This window comes from Coregonus clupeaformis, chromosome 24 (genome assembly GCF_020615455.1).
Source record: "Coregonus clupeaformis isolate EN_2021a chromosome 24, ASM2061545v1, whole genome shotgun sequence".
NCBI lineage: Eukaryota > Metazoa > Chordata > Actinopteri > Salmoniformes > Salmonidae > Coregonus > Coregonus clupeaformis.
The window spans coordinates 30,956,442-30,963,455 of record NC_059215.1 but is presented as its reverse complement, the minus strand read 5'-3'; positions in this window follow the sequence as shown (position 1 = coordinate 30,963,455).

The window sequence follows — 7,014 nt, the reverse complement described above, 5'->3', positions numbered from 1 at the left end:
CTTTAAACAAAAGCCGATTTAACAACCAGAATACACTATTAGTCTCTAAATCTTCTCTCTCTTTGTCTGCGTCTCCCCGCAGCTCAGTGTAGGGGACTGGCATATTTGCCCTACGTAACTCTAGAGTCATAAAATCATGCGCATGCGTAGTTCATACACCAATACAATTTCAGAGTGGATGGAGCTCTCTCCAAGCTCTCTCCAAGCCAGACAACAGAAAGTTAACAGTCCCGCTGTACTTCCTCTCTTTTACCCCTCATAGACAAACAATAACACTTAACAGAGCTCACAAACCATAGGACACAAATCCTACTCTATTATACACACATAAACACAGTTTAAGAGGCTTAATCCATTCCTATGGACCCCTAAGGTAGCATGTAGCATGTTACCTCCATTGCGCCATATAATTCCTTTGTCTCTAAATTTAGGCTGCCACGAGGTCCGCGGAAATTCAATGAGCAGTCACATCAATCATATAATTCGTCAACCACATGTTGAGAGGTAACTTGCAACTGAATATATATACACCACAGCCTCAAGCCCCCTGGACTTACCTAAATACACCTAACGTGCTTTTAGGATTTTCGGCCCATCCTAATGATCGCCTCCTGAGAAGGCTAACATAGATTCGCAATGGTTCTAATTTGTACACATTTACCTTGGCCTTATTCCTTTCAATCTATTCTTCTTGAAATGTATTCAAGCAAAATATCCCTATAGACACTCCCCCCTTTTTGTGTTGTTCACCAGCGCAAACAAATTTAGAACGGACTCCTATCCCACAGCAAATCAGCAACGCACACACGCAAGTTCTTAACGGTGCATTCATTCAACGCACACACACAGACACACAAACTAACCAGAGCCCAAAGTGGTGAGAAAACTCACCCTTATCTGCCGGACTCTGGAGCTAAAGTCAGCTCGGCGCCCATGAATGGAACGCTGAGAAAAAACGCAATTCGTCCAAATCCTCGTCGCCATTTTGTTGTGTCGAGAAAACGTTGCTAATTATGCTGTGAGAACAAGGAAATCCGCTGACGCTGTACTTCGATCATAAAGGTTTATTTATATCAAAGGGTTACAGCTTCAATTTACAGATACCTGCAGGCATCCGGAGAACAGCCAACCCAAATTCTAAATATGCTATTCTCACCGTCCTTTGTCCCAAACCATAGTATATATCCTATGTCATCTGATATGGGTGTTTCCACTACAGACCAATCCCAGGAGGTCACCTAACAGACTTCCTCTGCTTTAGGGTACTCCTATAGAACTGCTCTCCAGATGTCTCCCTGGGCCATATCAACATTCTCTAAGCTACCATTTGCAAACATTAACAAAGTCATAAATTCCTCAGGTACTACAAGGAAATGTACACTCCACTGAGAAGAAGCTGATACCTGCCTAAGGTTCGAGGAGAGGGGCGTTGGCGGGTGAATACGGGATCTCGAACAAAAATAAGTAAAAAGTGAGACTGACATTTCTTGGAAACAATTAATAAAAACATGGAGCCATGAACGTGCTGCCGTTTTTAAGGATATGAGATCCTGATGATATCGTCATAATAATAGGAAGTTGTGATCGTACTGTCCTGAAATATGAGACACGGAGCTCTGAACGTGCTGCCGTCTTATGGTTATGAGATCGTGATCGTATCGTCATAATAAAGAGCTATGAAGTCCTGATGGTACTGTCATGGGTAGTTAGGATAATTACTTGAAGTCCTGTGTGGTACTGTCATTTAATTAACAAAATGGAGTCCTGCATTGTACTGCCGTTAAAAGACAGAAAAACGATCTAAAAAATATGTAGAAATGCATTGAAATGATATGGTATAAAATAGTAAGGTGCACCTTTGATAGCTATAAACCAAACCCCATTTTAGAAATAAGACGTGGACCCGCCCTGACCAGACCTCCACTGATGACTGCCTGGGGGAACACACCACATTCACAAATCTGAACAGGACACTGAAGTCAATTTACAACCCACTGAATTTCAGTATGTCAATTTACAACCCACTGATGATCCAGAAGAGAATTGGGAGAATGTCATATGGTCAGATGAAACCAAAATAGAACTTTTTGGTAAAAACTCAACTCGTCGTGTTTGGAGGACAAAGAATGCTGAGTTGCATCCAAAGAACACCATACCTACTGTGAAGCATGGGGGTGGAAACATCATGCTTTGGGACTGTTTTTCTGCAAAGGGACCAGGACGACTGATCCGTGTAAAGGAAAGAATGAATGGGGCCATGTATCGTGAGATTTTGAGTGAAAACCTCCTTCCATCAGCAAGGGCATTGAAGATGAAACGTAGCTGGGTCTTTCAGCATGACAATGATCCCAAACACACCGCCCGGGCAACGAAGGAGTGGCTTCGTAAGAAGCATTTCAAGGTCCTGGAGTGGCCTAGCCAGTCTCCAGATCTCAACCCCATAGAAAATCTTTGGAGGGAGTTGAAAGTCTGTGTTGCCCAGCGACAGCCACAAAACATCACTGCTCTAGAGGAGATCTGCATGGAGGAATGGGCCAAAATACCAGCAACAGTGTGTGAAAACCTTGTGAAGACTTACATAAAACGTTTGACCTGTGTCATTGCCAACAAAGGGTATATAACAAAGTATTGAGAAACTTTTGTTATTGACCAAATACTTATTTTCCACCATAATTTGCAAATAAATTCATAAAAAATCCTACAATGTGATTTTCTGGATTTTTTTTCCTCATTTTGTCTGTCATAGTTGACGTGTACCTATGAGGAAAATTACAGGCCTCACTCATCTTTTTAAGTGGGAGAACTTGCACAATTGGTGGCTGACTAAATACTTTTTTTCCCCACTGTATCACGGTCGCAAGGCATATGAACTAACAGGTTATAGAGCAAACAACGCAATTGTCACAACACATAGGTTGTAATATGCAATTTCCTTCTGGCTTCCCCAGTGATTTTACCCACGCACCGCTACTGGTCGAGTATACAGTATATTACACAGTATATAAATGTGAAATGACCAGTGGTCAATGTCTCTATATACAGTACATGGGACAGCAGCGAAGACTGTGTGTGTGTGTGTGTGTGTGAGGGTCTTCATTCAAAGTCAGTGACCTCTTGGAAGAATGGGGCAATGCAGGGGTTGAGAACAGCTGGCTTCATCTGGGCCACCTTGTCATGCACTTTGTCCCATCTTCAGGAGTCATCATCTTGGGTTGATTCGAACCAGGAATCTGTACAGCCATATGTCCAATATAGTTCATGAAATAAATTGAGGCATTGAACAAATACAATTAAGACAGCTAGATACACCTACTTTGAACCCTAGCTAACTAATTACATTTACATTTTAGTCATTTAGCAGACGCTCTTATCCAGAGCGACTTACAGTTAGTGAATACATATTTTTTTTTTTTATACTGGCCCCCCGTGGGAATCAAACCCACAACCCTGGCGTTGCAAACACCATGCTCTATCAACTGAGCTACATCCCTGCCGGCCATTCCCTCCCCTACCCTGGACGACGCTGGGCCAATTGTGCGCCGCCCATGAGTCTCCCGGTCGCGGCCGGCTGCGACAGAGCCTGGATTCGAACCAGGATCTCTAGTGGCACAGTTAGCACTGCGATGCAGTGCCTTAGACCACTCCACCACTCAGGAGTAACTAATAAAGCATTGCTATAGCCTACACAATACCACAGATTATATTACCAGACATTTTTCTTTTTTTGTGTGTCACCAAATGTTTGCATACTACTGGTCAATTGAACAGGTTTAGCTAATACTGTAACATTATGGAACAATGTCGGCTAGCAATAAAGTTACTTATAAACAAGTCAAGGTACCGACCCAGCAGCTGAAAATATTCTTCCACTTTACATTTTTTACATTTTCCATTTTAGTCATTTAGCAGACGCTCTTATCCAGAGCGACTTACATACATTATTATTAATTTTTTTCATACCCCCCCCCGTGGGAATCGAACCCACAACCCTGGCGTTGCAAACACCATGCTCTACCAACTGAGCTACATCCCTGCCAGCCATTCCTTCCCCTACCCTGGACGACGCTGGGCCAATTGTGCGCCGCCCCATGGGTCTTCCGGTCGCGGCCGGCTACGACAGAGCCTGGAACACTTCACAGCAGCTTCACAAAGATATTTACTAAAATAGTCTGAGCTTCATATGTCTCACCCGACAGCATGAGGTTGGCGCCTGAAACTGATCATTTGAATCTACAGTAAGCATAAGCTATTACTGTAAAGAAATACAGTATGTTAGAGTAATTTTTACAGGAGGCTTACAGTTAATAACAGTATTTTCTAGCATTCTACCCATAATGCAGTGCAATCTACAGCATTAATGCTGTCAACAGATGTAGGTATTTTACTGTGCATTGTAGTGTTTTACTGTTTAAATTACAGAAAATACTTACAGTGTGGGCTGAGTGCACCACCCTCTGTAGTGCCTTGCAATCCCGATGCAACCCGACAGAACACTCTTAATTGTGCATCTGTAGAATTTTGTGAGGGTCTTAGGGGCCATGACACATTCCACAATACTTATTTTCCAGATGTTGAAAATACGTATTTTACAGACGTTGAAAATATGTATTTTACAAATGTTTAAATCAGGCTCATTTTTGGTTCTGAATGAAAGTTGAAAGTAAGTCATTTATAGATGTCTATGTTTGGGCCAAATCAAGGCTGATCTAGACCAGACAAAATCTGAACCATAGATAGACGTCTATGATTGGTTCAGATTTGGTCTGGACCGGACCAAATACCAATGTTCGTGGATGTGGAAATCAAGGCCGGTCCGGAGCTGCACCAAATAAAGACGTCCAAAAGGTGTTGGCGTCGGTCCGTGCTTACTGAGGTGTAGACTACAGTATTGCCTGAAATTGTATTTTATGAATGCCCATCTATGTGGTAAGCCTACCGTTTGTAAAACACCAAAAAACAACGTCCGGAAAGGACCAAAATAAGAAGTCCAAAAAACGCTGGCCGTGCTTACTGGGGTGTAGCCTACCATGTCGGCCAGCAATGGAATTTTATGAATGCCCATCAGTGGAGGTTGCTGAGGGGAAAATGGCTGATAATAATGGCTGGAATGGAGTAAATGGAATGGAATCAAAAACATGGTTTTTATGGGTTTGATCCATTCCATTCACTCCACTGATGCCCATCCATTTCGTAGACCCACCGTTTGTAAAACAGGCCATTCCTGTGACTAATCAATTTGTCTATTTAAGCTCTGAATATCAGCTACCCAACTTTATCAGGAGTTATCACAAGCCTATTTGCTATGTGTTTACACAGTGGGAAATCGTGAAGTATTTAATTTTTTGCTATGATCAGCTTGTCAAAAATTGACGGATACAAACTTCAAACCACTGATCATGACAATAGGGTGAAACTCCTGGACAACAGTTGTGATTGTCCATTCCATATTGTCCATTTTACTTTGACTTGTCCTGTTTTTAGGATATGTTGTTTGTTAACATGACAGTGCATTTTTTATTTGATTGAGCACCATTGAGGTTAGGCTATTTGATCTGAGAAACCTGCATGATGTAAAAAGTTTCAGTCCTCATTACATTGTCATACATTTTACAGTGGATTGCGAAAGTATTCACCCCCCTTGGCATTTTTCCTATTTTGTTGCCTTACAACCTGGAATTAAAATTGATTTTTTGGGGGTTTGTATCATTTGATTTAAACAACATGCCTACCACTTTGAAGACGTGCAAAAAAACAGAAAACTTGAGCGTGCATAACTATTCACCCCCCCAAAGTCAATACTTTGTAGAGCCACATTTTGCAGCAATTACAGCTGCAAGTCTCTTGGGGTATGTCTCTATAAGCTTGGCACATCTAGCCACTGGGATTTTTGCACATTCTTCAAGGCAAAACTGTTCCAACTCCTTCAAGTTGGATGGGTTCCGCTGGTGTACAGCAATCTTTAAATCATACCACAGATTCTCAATTGGATTGAGGTCTGGGCTTTGACTAGGCCATTCCAAGACATTTAAATGTTTCCCCTTAAACCACTCAAGTGTTGCTTTAGCAGTAGGCTTAGGGTCATTGTCTTGCTGGAAGGGGAACCTCGGTCCCAGTCTCAAATCTCTGAAAGACTGAAACAGGTTTCCCTCAAGAATTTCCCTGTATTTAGAGCCATCCATCATTCCTTCAATTCTGACCAGTTTCCCAGTCCCTGCCGATGAAAAACGATGCTGCCACCACCATTCTTCACTATGGGGATGGTGTTCTCGGGGTGATGAGAGGTGTTGGGTTTGCGCCAGACATAGCGTTTTCCTTGATGGCCAAAAAGCTCAATTTTAGTCTCATCTGACCAGAGTACCTTCTTCCATATGTTTGGGGAGTCTCCCACATGCCTTTTGGCGAACACCAAACGTGTTTGCTTATTTTTTTCTTCAAGCAATGGCTTTTTTCTGGCCACTCTTCCGTAAAGCCCAGCTTTGTGGAATGTATTGCTTATACTGGTCCTATGGATAAACACTCCAATCTCCGCTGTGGAGCTTTGCAGCTCCTTCAGGGTTATCTTTGGTCTCTTTGTTGCCTCTCTGATTAATGCCCTCCTTGCCTGGTCCGTGAGTTTTGGTGGGTGGCCCTCTCTTGGCAGGTTTGTTATGGTGCCATATTCTTTCAATTTTTTAATAATGGATTTAATCTCCACAACAAACCTGCCAAGAGAGGGCCACCCACCAAAACTCACAGAGCTGCAAAGCTCCACAGCGGAGATTGGAGTATCTGTCCATTGGACCACTTTAAGCCGTACACTCCACAGAGCTGTGCTTTACGGAAGAGTGGCCAGAAAAAAAGCCATTGCTTAAAGAAAAAAATAAGCAAACACGTTTGGTGTTCGCCAAAAGGCATGTGGGAGACTCCCCAAACATTATGGAAGATGGTACTCTGGTCAGATGAGACTAAAATTGAGCTTTTTGGCCATCAAGGAAAACGTTATGTCTGGCGCAGACCCAACACCTCTCATCACCC